Source organism: Oryctolagus cuniculus, chromosome 11 (assembly GCF_051225735.1).
Source record: "Oryctolagus cuniculus isolate XC-2025 breed Fujian yellow rabbit chromosome 11, ASM5122573v1, whole genome shotgun sequence".
Classification (NCBI taxonomy): Eukaryota; Metazoa; Chordata; class Mammalia; order Lagomorpha; family Leporidae; genus Oryctolagus; species Oryctolagus cuniculus.
In genome coordinates this window covers 19,403,087-19,416,569 of record NC_142877.1, presented here as the reverse complement: position 1 = coordinate 19,416,569, position 13,483 = coordinate 19,403,087, and the positions used below count along the sequence as shown (strand labels likewise).

Below are 13,483 nucleotides of genomic sequence, written 5' to 3'. Positions count from 1 at the left end.
GATGTGGATGGTTAGAATCACTTATTTAGGGCCAATTCGCAAGAGACAACTGAGATGGGATTTTTTTTATTCTGTTTACTGGCAGAGGGAATTGAGATATAAGACTAGAGTCACCAATGTGATTACTTGTAATGATAATAACCAATAACTGTCGCACATGCATCAAGGGGCCAAGCTGATTTCTAGTCTCTTAATAGACATTAGCTAAAGAAGCAGTTGCCTAAGGTCATAGGTAGAGTGTTAGTTAGGAGCTGAACTCAGACCTCTGTGAGCTGTGACTGCCTTTGGATTCATTCACTCAGTGGACATTTCTATAGCCCTCACCACATGGCAGGACCATAAGAAGTGCTTATGATGCAGCTGAGAGTGAAACAGATATGATCCTGTTGTTCTTGAAAGGTGCCTTTTAGTGGAGCAAGACAGAAGCAAAATTTAAAAAAAAATTAGTTAAACAAGAAAATGTATAGTTACAAATTTCCGTGGCAACAAAGGAAATGTGCAGTGGGCTTGCACAAGGATGGCAGAGTGCCTGCTGCAGCAAGCCTGGTCAGGGCAGGCAGATGCCTTAGCAGGAGAGGCAGCCCAAGGAGGAGCCTCCAGCTAGGAGGGCACATGTGCTGAGACCTCGGGGAGGGAAGAGACCCCGCATGTCCGAGGTGCAAGTCTGGGGCTGGGGTCTCAGTGCGGCGAGGGGTGGCAGAGCGTGGGAAATGCTGGAGGGCAAATCACATGGGGTGTATGGAGCACACATGAGTGCTGGAAAGCCATTGCAGAGTACTCTTTAAAGGTCTGTATTTATTTTCATTTATTTAACTTCACAGTTGACTCCATTACTGCCAGTTCATGTGTCACCCCGGCCATCTCCCAGTGCCTGCCCTAGCCCGCTATTTCCTGGCAGGAGACGCCTCCTCAGGGAAGTTGTTTGGGTAGGAAGCTGTACTCAGCCAGTGTGTATTCACCTTCCAGGGTGTGTGCTCAGCACCTAGCAAGGTATCAGAAACTCAGGAGGATCCCCTGCACGTGGGTACATCCTTCAATTGAAAAACCACTCCTGAGTCCTTAAGATCAAGTTTGCTTTTTAGTAAGCTCTAAAATGATATCATTACTCCACCCCATTAAGTTTTACTACACTATTTTAGAATTGTATTTTTTTCCCTTGCACATTTTTTCTTTGAAGATATCAAAAGCTTTAGAATATTTTATTACTTTCTTTTATCATTTTAGTTTTTTTTAACTCTCCAGGAGGCCTGACCTCGGGGATAAGATCTAGCAGTCTGCAAAGATTAGATTTTATTTAACAAACATTTATATAGAGCTTATTATGGGCTCAGTATAGATCTAAACGCTTTATGAGAATAATTTAATTTCAGACTATAACAAGCTTGCAAGATTGATATTGTTATTATCAGTCCCATTTTATGGATGAAGAAACTGAATAACCCAAGTCTATGGACTCATACAACTAGTCAGAGGCAGAGCTGGGGTTTGAGCCCTGGCAGGGGTCTCCAGTGTCTATACTGTCAGCCGTGCCAGTGTGATGGAAAGTTCTGGCTTAGGATGCAATGCCGCAGGGCGCAATGGTTAACCCTGGCATGGTCAGAGGCTTATCTCTCTCCTTGCACCCAGAAGGATTCTGACCTGACGGTGCAGATGCTGTCTCCAAATTTTCAAGGAGCCTCTATCACGCAGAGCAGGGAGGATCCTTACTCCATGTTGGGGGAAAAGAGCAAAGGGGACAGTCGGAGCTTGCAGAGGAGTTTGTCAGGGAAGGAGAGGAGGCTGCTGAGAGAGCCAGGTGGCAGCTGCAGTCTGGGAGGGCTGAGGACAAAGGGGCATTTTCAGAGGCATGGAGGAGATGACGTGGCCTTTTGATGAGAGGTTTGGGCAGTAAAGACCAAAAGCCTTTCACAGTTCTGAATTCTCCTCTCTCGTCCTTGCTGCGATCTCTCCCCACGCACAGCCCCACGGGCCACAGGCTCCCACCGTTAACAGCAGCATGGCGCCTAGCGATTGTGCGGGTTTCCTTTCCTTGTCTCTCTTCTACTTCTCTTTCTCTCCAGCTCCCCTCCCTCCATCCTTCTGCTCTTCCTTTCCTTCAGAACACCCCTCCTGGGCCAGACCCTGCCTGTCCATAGCCTTCAGACGCTCCCAGGGCAATTTAAGACTCCCTTCTCCAGGGGCCTCTAGTGAGAGCCATTTATCTCCTCTGCATCCGAGTAACTGTCCTGCTTGGCCTGGCAGCACAGCCTGTGTTTTGCCCAGCCCAGCGTTCGCGATTCAACTGTTTCAGGTGGCATCTATCCTACGGGATGTTTTGTTCCCTGCTTTCTGAAGACTTGGATAAATATTCGAGAAACTGCATTCACAGTTTACAAACTTCCTGCACGTTTGTCTGGGAGTGTTGCCAGCTCCAGAGTAACAGAGGCCAGCAAACTTTTAGCTGAAAGGACTAGATATTAAATAGTTTGTTTTTCGCAGGTCATTCAATCTGTGTCATGCTATTTGATGTTGCTCTTGGAGTGTGAGAGTAGCTTTATACAATATGTCAACAAATCTGCATGACTGTGTTCCAATGTTTTATTTACAAAATACATTATTTACAAAAGCTGGCAGCATAGTGAGCCATAGTTTGCAAATCCCTGTCGAAAATTTTTGATTTTACACTGTCCCCTGTCAATGTTCTGAGTGAACAGAGTGTTCATTGAGTGACTGCTGGAGCTGGTGGAATGAGGGGGTGGTGCCTTCACCAGCACACACTTTCAAATGTTGGTGATCACGTGACAAGAGATGTTATTGCTCCAAGTAGAACTGAGACACAGTTGCCTTAGTCTTCCTGGGTATCCAGCTTATCGAGGGAGCTAGGAAAATGCTTTGGAATAATGTTGGGTGTGAATGCACACTTATGTATAAACAATTCTTCAACATGTTTGGAGCATCTTCTTTAGGCCTATGGTGATGGTGAGGCTGGCAGATCCCTCTTTGCTTGTTCACCTGAAAACAGGGGTGTGAAATAAAATGGATGAGTGGAGAGTGACTGCCAACTTTTTCCTGAGAACAAAGAATCCCTGCTGAGCAAAATTCATCCTGTAGGAATAGCCGCTAAGAGGTGGCCTGAACCCTGCGTGCAGACACTCCTCCATGATCGCTGCGATTGCCCTTAGATGGAGTGCGTCTCCCCTGGGCCTCCTTGCTGTGCTGTGCATCAGGCCTCACTGTGACATCTGAGCTTGCACTCTGTGCTCACTTCCTCTTTCTTCCAACAGTCAGCTCCTGCAGCTGGTTCTCAGATGGCTGCCTTTGTGCAACTGGAGCCCCTGTACCCACACTGAGGTGAGTCTGAAGCATCCTGAATTTCGCCCTCCACAGTGGCCCTTACCCAGGTACGGAAGGAGGGCAGCAGCATGAAATCTGCCTTGCCTGGGTGAGAGTGGCAGCTGCCAGGGGTGGCTCACATGCCAGAGTTTCCTGTGGAAGGAGTAGGGCGACATCGGGCCTTTGGGCTGTGTAAGGCTCATGAAATCCTTAATCTGACCCTGCCAAGGCAACCATAGGCAGGACTCAAAATTTGATAAATCTAGAGCAGGCTGATTTTTAAATCAATCATTTTGTGTGACCTGTGATTGATGTAATAGATGTCCACTGGTGCTTGCTGGAGAAAAGCAAGGATCAGGTTGTGTGGGATCAGGTTGTGGGACTTGGAACGAAATCTCAGCCCTGTTTGGCATTGCCCTGGTCATGTCCTTCTTCCCCATTTCACTTCCCAGTCCCTGCCCTCCCTCCAAGAGCTTTTCTCTGTGAATCACCCATAGGCACATCATCGACCTAGGGCACAGCTATTTGAATAGGGAGCTGGGCTCAGCTGATCTGTGAATGCCTCCTGGATCAGACACACAGTGCTCAGCACCATATCAGGAACAGGAGGGTTCGTGAGATGTGGGTCCGTCTTTAAATTTAAAAGGCTCTCCTGAGTCTTTAAGACTTTATTTGCTTGTTATAGTAACCTCTAAAATGATATCATTACTCTCCCACCTCCGCTCTCCCATGAAGTTTTGAGATCTGTCCCAAGACTCATATCCCAAGACTCATTCCTTGCAGAACATACGTAAAGAGTCACTAAAGAGAAACAGAAACCCAACAGACACCTGGACCAAAAAGAGAAATGATCCACTGGTGACTCTCCCTCTATTTCTATGTCTTTGATATATTTTTTTTAATTCCACATAAATGAGATCGTGCAGTATTTGTCTTTCTGTGCCTTGATTATTTCGCTTAGCCAAATGTCCTCCAGTTTCATCTGTGTTTTCACAAATGGCAATGTCTTTTTATTTTAGGCTGAATAATATTGTACACATACACACATATATATACACATTCCCCTACCCCCTTACACACACATATCACATGTTCTTTATCCATTCACTCATGAAACGCACTTAGATCATTTCCATGTCTTGGCTATTGTGAATAGTGTAATGGCCACGGGAGAATACTTATCTCTCTGAGATGCTGGTTTCATTTCCTTTGAGTATACGCTCAGCGTAGGGATGGCTCAGTCACATGATGGCTCTATTTTAAAATTTTCAGGGAATCTCTGTACTGTTTTTCATAACAACTGCACAATTTGCATTGCCACCAGCAGTGTAAAAGGATTATTAGCTTTGCTCTATACCTTGGCAATACTGGCTGTCTTTTGTCTTCTCCATCACAGCCATCCTAGCAAATATTTGGTAATATTGTGTGTTTTAATTTGCATTTCCCTGACAATTAGTGATGCTGAGTGCCTTTCATACACCTGTTGGCCATTTGTATGTCTTCTTCGGGAACATGTCATGTCTAGGTCCTTTGCTCATTTTAAAATAAGGTTGTTTAGTCTTTTGCTGTTGAGTTGTGTGATGAGTCAACAACTTTTGTGTGTTAAGAAAGGTTTTGTAATGTTTATACTATTTAGAGAGAATTTCTGGAGCCACATTTTGATGAATGCTTTATCCTTCCAGGAGTCTTAATCTTAAAAAGTTGCCAAGAAAGGGCTAGCAGTATTCACTGTTGTGCAGGAGCTGACTTGTACCAACTCTTAGAGCCTATGTTAACTTTTCAGGAAATGTGCAAATTAGTGTCACAGCAGGCTGAAAAAGATCAGGCTGGGAATATTTACCTACAGGAATCAGCAAATGGTGCAGATGGAAGCCCCCCAACAGAGCTCCCTGTTTAACGTGTACTGGAACACTCCTGGCAGTGCCCGAGGGAGCCCTTTGTGGGCCCACATGCTGTTCTAGTACCTGGTGGCTTGTCTAGGTCAACAGCAGGCGTCCAGGTAAGTGTCCGGATCAGGATTACTGCAGAGTGTTCCTTGTACCCTCTCCGTTGTGACCTGCAAAACATTCATGAAAGTTTTTCCTCCTGCCAGCAGGACTGTTCTTGCATTAAAAAAGGATGTGTTGGGTCATCTTTCTACATTTGGAAATGCATATTTTATGAGATAAATGAAACAATATTTGTAACTGGCATTTTTTTCTCCTAGAATGTTTGAATATTTTGAAATTATGATCTCATCATTTAGCTGAGAGGAAAGAAAAAATTATCTGGACTCCTGGCTTATATGTGAATGTTCAGACTTATGATGGCCAAACTTAAAAACACCCTCCTTGAGAGTCAGGGAACCTCATTCTGTAGAGTGAAGATTGGGGGTGATTTTGAATTAGGCTGTTATGAGTGTGCCTCTGAACACAGTTAAGCAGTTTTCATATTCACATCACTTTCACAATGTGGGCTCCCAGCACTGAGGGGAAGAGCAGAAAGCAAGTAACTGTGACAGTCATAGTTTGGTGAGGGGCTGGTGTTGTGGCATAGGGGGTTAAGCTGCTACTTGTGATGCCAGCATCCCATGGAGCACCAGTTTGGGTCCAGACTGCTCTATCCAGCTCTCTCTAATGTGCCTGGGAAGGCAGCAGAGATAGCCTAAGTATTTGGGCTCCTGATACCCACCTGGGAGACCCAGATAGAGTTCTGAGCTCTTAGCTTCAGGCTGGACCAGCTCTGGCTGTTGTGGCCATCTGGGACCAGCTGATGGAAGATATCTCTTTCTGTCTCAGTTTCTCTCTGTTTTTCTTTTTTTTTTTCCTCTGCTGTTCTATGTCTCAAATAAATAAATCTTTAAAAAAATGTGGCAAACCCCGTGATCCTAAATTCTTTGATTTTTTTATTTGAATGGGAGTGGTATGACAGAACCAAGTGAAGGTTTTAAGTCAGACTTGTCTTTGAATCTTAGCTCTGCAATTCCCTAGCTGTATAACCTCAAGTGATCCATTTAACTTCAGTTTTATCATCAATAAGATGGTGACAATAACAGCCATTTTTTTTTTTTAGAAAAACAGTAGGAGCTCCTTAGATTAAAGAGCCAGGGTGAAGTCATCCGCAGAGATAAGAGCTTATGGAAAGACGTGGAGGAGCACAATGGGACACAAACGTTAAAGTTGGACAGGTGGGCAACAAAAAGAATATCTGTTATTATTTTTGCTTGCAAGGGTAAGTGAATAATTTTCTACCACCATATCTCAAGGCTACATGTTGAGAGGAGTTAGATTATAACATCTCTGATTGTAAAACTCTTGCACTTGCTCTCACTCACTCAGGCATTAGCTCTTTGTGCCCTTTGTGAAAGTGGCCTCCATAACTCTCTGAGTTCTCTCCAGGTGCAGTCCTTCGAGATCTGGGCAGAAAAGCAAGGAAATGCCAAGCGAACACTAGGTACCACCTTCTCTTGGGCAAACGGTAGTGCTCTCACATGGAAAGCTGGGCCTTTCACTTATGATAGACCTGCTGTGAATGGCCAGCCTTCGCAGAGTGAATGCAATGGTGAAAGGTAACAGGGTCAGTCTGGTAGGTGGGAGCCCAGGCAGGGCTGGATTGTCTGGGGGAGCCTCTCTAGAATCTCTGATGGCTGCAGGGTTGGCCTCTGTGTTAGTGACAATGTTCCCTGGGAGATTAGGAAGCACATCTACTTTGCACATCTCCAGCTTCCCTTTTCTTGTCTGAAACCCCTGGCGGGGCCTGTTCTGCAGAGAAACTCTGCACTGTCATACTTGGGGTATTGTCCTGGATTTTGTTGTTGTTGTCGTTATTCTAAAAATGCTCCATTCTCCCAAATGTAATAGCTTCCCTTGGGAATGAAAACACAGTCGAGGTACTCAAAATACGTGCTTTTTCCCTGAAAATTGCCCCATTTTGGTTGAACTCTTTCATCTTTTTGAAGTTCTTCATTTACTGTGCAATAGCATTATAATGACAATAACAAAAACCCCAAATAAAGCTGTTTTCATTTTTCATATTTACTCCAGACCCTATCCACATGCAGACATGATTTTTACAGTTTTACTCATAGTGAACACATAATTTTGTTTTCTGCTTTGTTCGTTTAACATTATATCATAAACAAATGTTGAGTTCTTTGTCATATTCCTAATTAACATTTTTATGGGCTGCATACTGTCCCATCAAGTTGATATCATTTTATTACTTAACCATTTCTCTGTTACTGAGTATTCACAGCGTTTTCTATTGTTTTTGATAATGTACATGAAACTAACACAGAAATAAATATCTTGAGACACAGTTCTTTTTACCATTTTGCTTGTTTTGTTTTCAAATGATTATATTCTTTGAGTGAAATTCTCTAACTTGGTAAGATGGTCTAGAAGGACTCCAGGGTGCGATTCTACAGGGCAGCTGGCAGTGTCCACCATTTGTGTCAGGTGTTGGTCCCTGTTGGGTTACTGCTCCTGTTTAGAGGCTGTGGCAGGTTTCGTAGTAAGTATCGGCCCCTCACTGTTCGCCCCCAGCGTCTGCTTCTCCCTCACTGTCCAGTCAGGTGCTTGTGTTTCCCTGACCCTGAGTGATTCAAAAAGGGTCATGACCCTGCTTCTCTGCTTTACTGCCTGTAGGCTCAGAACCTCAACACTGAGGTTTTTTTTTTATTATTTTGTATTCATACTATGCAAAAATAAACAATTTAAATGCCATTTGACAGAGAGATAGCTAAAGGTAAAGTGTGCAAATTCTATTTCTTGTGCCAAAGACTGCAGACTGTGGTTTTCTTTACTCTCTTTCTTTACGCTCCACGTCTGAAGGGTCTCTTTTTTCTCTTCCCACGCTGACCCTATGACTGATCTCTGCCAAGCAGAATCTCACTGTGTGAGTGCTAGGTTGTGTTGGATCAGAGCATGTATTATTTACTAATTCAGTGCTGCTTCCCCAAGCATCAGTTCTCAAGTAGAATTTACATTTTTTCAGAACTATTTTGTGAATCAATAGGACACATTTCTTTCTGATGTCTTACATATATCAAATTTAGCTGAATGAAATGTTTTTTAAATAGAGTGTTTTTTCATATCTATGCATAGATAGGGATTTTTTCAGAAAATCTCATTATTCAAAATTTTGTTTGAAGATATCACTTCATAAAACATTTTTATTTTAAATGCCATTGCAAAAAGTATTGAGAGTTCCTATATACTCTCTACCCAGCCTCTCCTCATGTTAATGTCTTTGATAACCATGATATAATCAACAAATCCAGAAAATTAACAGTGGTACAAAATACAATATGGCACTTAAAAACACAACAGAAATTGTTTGGTAATGTAACTCAACTATAAAACCTTACTTTAATTTCAGCAATTTTTCCATTCATGTTCTTTCTCTGTTCCATGATCCAATCCAGGAGCTCACACTGTATGTAGTTGTTCTGGCTCTTTGGTCTCCTCCAAGCAATAGTGATTCCTTAGTCTTTCCTTGTTTTTCATGATCTTCACACTTTTCAAGAGTATTGGTCGGTTATTTCATAGAATGCCCTTCAATTTGGGTTCACCTGAGCTTTTTCCTTCACGACAAGATTGAAGTTAAGCACTTCCAGCATATGTGCCATAGACATGAGGTTGTGTTCCTTTTTGTATAAAGGGCTATGTCATATTAATATATTCCATCATTGATGAGATTAACTTTGGTGACTCAGTTAAAATGACCACCTATTTTTCTCTTTGTAATGAATAAACATCCTGGAAGAAAGTAGAAACCCCATGTATTTTTTTTATTAAGTAACATCAAAATTTTTTCCTTTTCCTCTTTCTTGTCTTCTGAACTGTATTGATGTCTAGTTGATGGTTTGAAAATCTAAGGGAAAAGCGAATATTCAGTTACTTTTTGGAACACTTGGGAAGGGAGGACGCAGGCCATGGAGGATTTATGAAATCTTTGATACCCAAAGACAGGAATGTGGACATCCTGGAAGAGACCTAGGCATGAGGAAGCAGAACGTGGCTCCTACAGGAGTTCTTTACTTGCCTGAGCAACACTTTTATTGACCATAGAAGAAGGAAAAGATTGTCCCTCATAGGGATATGGGGAAGATCAACATCAAACACTTGCTGGACAGTTCCTAGCACAGTATCTGGCACAAAGTCAGTCTCATTACAGAGACCTTAGCTCAGGAAGGCCTGTGCTTGGATGTTAGATCCCGCTCACTATTTCTGCTGTGCATGGGAATTCTTTGCTTCTGCTGTCTCTTTCCAGTTCATAAGACCTAAAATATAAACCACACAGTGAGGAAATTGTCATCTGTCTCCTATAGCATGCAACCCTGACTCAAACTTGCTTTAAATTCACATTGGTGAAAAATGGGCTTGCATCCCACTGTGAATTTAAATACTTACAGCCCAGGAATAAACGGATTGCATGGCTCATTTATCTTGCAGCCATTAATTAATGGTGGTTAATTGTAGTTATGAGCTGTTGAATTCCAGGCTCTTGCACCCATACATTTTCTTTAATGTATTCAAAATACCATGGAGGCAGTGAGTTGGAGACTGAAAGACTCTGTCCCTGAGAACAGAGGCTCACAGCCTCGTTCCTGTTTCCTTGCATTTTCAGAGGGGTCATGACTCTATCAACCTCAGAGACTGGCCCAGAACAGGGGATTGTGGTCCTACCATGGACTATTTCCTGTGCTGTGTCCCCGAATGTTTACTGTGTCTTATATTCTGAGGAGGGGACTGCTTGGCTAAATCCTCTTTGTATTTTCTACAAATGTGAAATAAATTAATTGCAACAAAGAATAAAGAACTTTAATAAATCTGGTAGCTTGAAAAAGAGTTTGCAATATGCAGAATCAGGTCTTTTGCAAGAATAGGAATTAAGGTTTTGACTGTTTCCCTTGCACTGCCTAGGGAGGAGGCTGCTGAGGGTGTGAAGTGGTACCTAGACAAGATGAATTTGGATGTTTCAAAAGAGAAGTGCCCTCATGACCACTTTGGCCTCCTTCAGTAGAGCCATCTCTGGTCTGACAGCTCAGTAGTTATCACTGAGTTTAGGAATGTAACAGACGACCTTCTGAGATGGATGGCCTCAAGATTTTCTTCCAACCCCAGAGTGTCAGCCCTGTATGATCCTCTCCCTCGAGTGCACTAAGCCTAACCTAACAAAATGACTCCTTTTAAAAAAAGAGTCTAGAGGTTGGAGAAAAAGTTAGAGAGATTTGAAGCTGATACAAATGCTCCTCTTACTGACCTCGAAGAAGCAAATGAGCAAACTGTGGAGGCAGCCACCTGACCAGAACCGACCATGGCTACTAGGAGCTGACGTGCCCTTTCCTTGGCAGATGGTGAGAAAACGTGCATCTCAATCTGACAACCACAAGGAAGGGAATTCTGCCAAGGGCCTAAGGGAGCTTGGAAGCAGACTTTCTCCAGTTGAGGCTCTGGATAAGGATGTAGCTGACTGGTACCTTCGTGAGCCCCTGAGCAGAGGGCTCAGTGAAAATGTGCCACACTTCTCATGAAAAGTTTGAGATTTGGATTTGTGTTGTCCTCATCCACTAAGTCTGTGTTTATTTCTTACACAGCAATAAATCACAAAGACAACTATATGATCATTCATCCCCTTTCCTGAACTGCTATCACAGCCTTTGCTGTTTCCATTTGTAGTCCTTTCTCTTCCACAGCACAGAGCTTGTGCTGATGGGTTCACCTTCTTGAAGACTTTGCTCTAGTCTGGTCAAGCTTCTCAATTTCTTCAGCAGAAAGGGTGCTGTAGTTGACTGCACTTATGGCCTTATGAGTCTAATTTCATACTGGGCCTGCTCGATTATCCCACATTCCAGCCTAGAGGAATTGCTCATTTTCACCTCCCACAATTTCTGCCCACACTGTGCCTTTGCCCAGGCTACTTCCTCTGCTGGATGCACTGATCCCAAAGCCCATGTGCTCAATGTGCTCCCCTTCCATCTTCAAGTCCTAGCTTCCCATTGGCTTCCCTCCTACATCACTCCTCCTTTGACCCTCCCAGCACTCACTATGCTGTGCCCTCAGTATTCAGGACTGACAACTCATTGTCGTTGAGCAGCTGGGGGAGCTGTTGTGCAGGGGGCTCTGTGCATGAATGATGGTCTAACTGACCAAGTTCTGCCCTCAAGAGGACAACAGATTCTGCTTTCCTGATATTTACAGAAATGTCGTTTAGAAGCTTAGATTTTCAATCTTTCCAAAATGTAGAAGGTCATTTTTTCATCAGGAACTTTACGGTTTCAATTCCCTTTGCTGGCATGCTCTTGCCTTAGATCCTTACATGACTGGTGCCTTCTCATCACTTTGAGATCAACCTAAATATCACTCACCAAGAAGGGCTTCTCTTGGCATTCTGGGGAAGGAAGTCTCCTTTTTTCTCTCCCATCACTTTATCAAATTTCTCTGTTTTATTAACTTCAAAGCATTGTTGTTATTTGAAATTACCTTGCCATTGTGTGGCTTGCCAATTTCCTGTCTCCTCTTGAAGATTATCAACCTCCTTGTCTTACTTTCTGTTTTATTTGTGGTATTTGACTTATTGTAAGTTCTCTTAATGCATTGATTTCCCCATCAACATCCATTCTTTTCCATTTTCCTTACAATTATTATATCCTTCAAATGCCTTAAAAATCTAGAGATATTTCATTCCAAAAATATGACACATGGCAAACCTTGATGGTCCTCACCTGAGCTCATTACATTTTCCACAGCCCTTTCCTTCCCAAGTTCAGTTTGTAATTATTCATGTCCAATTTATAGCAATGAATCTCTCAAGCCTCATAGGCACAACTTTTGGAAAGGTTATATAACATTCAATAATTTAATACACACACTCATAGTGTAGCTATTGTCTTTATTGCATATGAAATTCATATCCACATGTGTATTGTGATAGATACTGTCATATGCTACCTAGTTTGGTTCTTCACAAAGCAGGGAGTCATATCCTTAGCTGCTGAAGGCTTAGATATTCATGCTTTGTAGCTGAGTCCCTTTTAGGGGAGTTTCTTTTGGCCAAAGGGAGATGTCTCATCCTAAGTTACGACTTCTCCCTCTGGAGGGAAATTCTACATTCAATAACTGGTCAATGTGGAGATACACAGACTTTGCTTAAATAGAAAACAACTCTTAAGAAACTACTCCAGCACTTTAACTCCCTGTTGAGGCCTTTTTTATGACTGTATCATGGTCTACCTCTTCTTTCTACCCAGTTCTGTTCCTTAAATTCCCCAACAAATGTTGTTCCTAAGAGTACTCCCTAATTTCCTGCATGAAAATCTTTATCTAAAAGTCCCCTTTCCAGAGACCAATCCAAAGAGAGCAGGGCCAGATATGGTCAAGAAAGAAGATGGTAGATGAATGGAATACTAATTGTCCATGAGACAGAGTAGCAGTGCAATTGTTGAATTGCATCAGTGGTGAACTGGTATGGGATATTGATAGAAGATATCACACTGGTGAATGTGATTCCTCTATATTTCTCAGATGTTGGAGGGGTGTAATAGTTACAATGAAAATGGAATAGGATGACTGTTGATGGGGGAATCAATGCATTAGAAAGAGGTATTGAAAGTCTGGGGATGATTATTCACCAATACAACTTGAAGTATGAAAGTCAGAGGCCCTCCTTGGCAACACATAAAGAATGTCTCATTTCCTGCAGCTGGAGGGCAGAAAAGACTAAAAATTGGCCAGAACATAATTATAAAGATTTCAGACTTCCAAAGAAAGTTGAATTCTCAGCTCTAGTATATCTGCCATCAAGGCACTTGTTAGAAATAACAAGGGGTCCTGAGACTTGGAATAAGAAAATATGGATTGATAAAAGTGAAAATCAGGAACCTTAAGACTCGCTGGAACCCTCTGGGTCCATAAAAGTAGCCCACCCCTCTTTGTTACAATCTACTTCTTCCCTATTCTTGAAGATGACTCAGAGGCCACTTTGCCTTACAAGATATTATACACCAACTGCAGGATCTACATCCCACTTCTCCTTATAACCATCAGATCAGTAACTATGATGTTCAAAATACAAATCAACCTGGGCAGGGGAGCTCTGAGCTTACCAAAGGAGGGTGAGCCACAGGGTCTGTACGACTTAGCCGATGTGTACCCACAGGATATCCAAGAACATACTTGGTGTTGGATCC

The 13,483-nt window shown here is 42.7% G+C and overlaps 1 long non-coding RNA gene across 1 annotated transcript in view; it reads left to right on the top strand.

Annotated features, from left to right (window-relative positions):
• The window catches only part of LOC149123363 (uncharacterized), a 409,563-nt gene extending 406,231 nt beyond the window's left edge, over positions 1-3,332 (top strand). Inside the window, exon 5 of the long non-coding RNA XR_016215848.1 lies at positions 3,264-3,332. This is a non-coding gene — a long non-coding RNA (uncharacterized LOC149123363). The remainder of the gene's footprint in view (positions 1-3,263) is intronic.
• Positions 3,333-13,483: the final 10,151 nt, after the last annotated feature.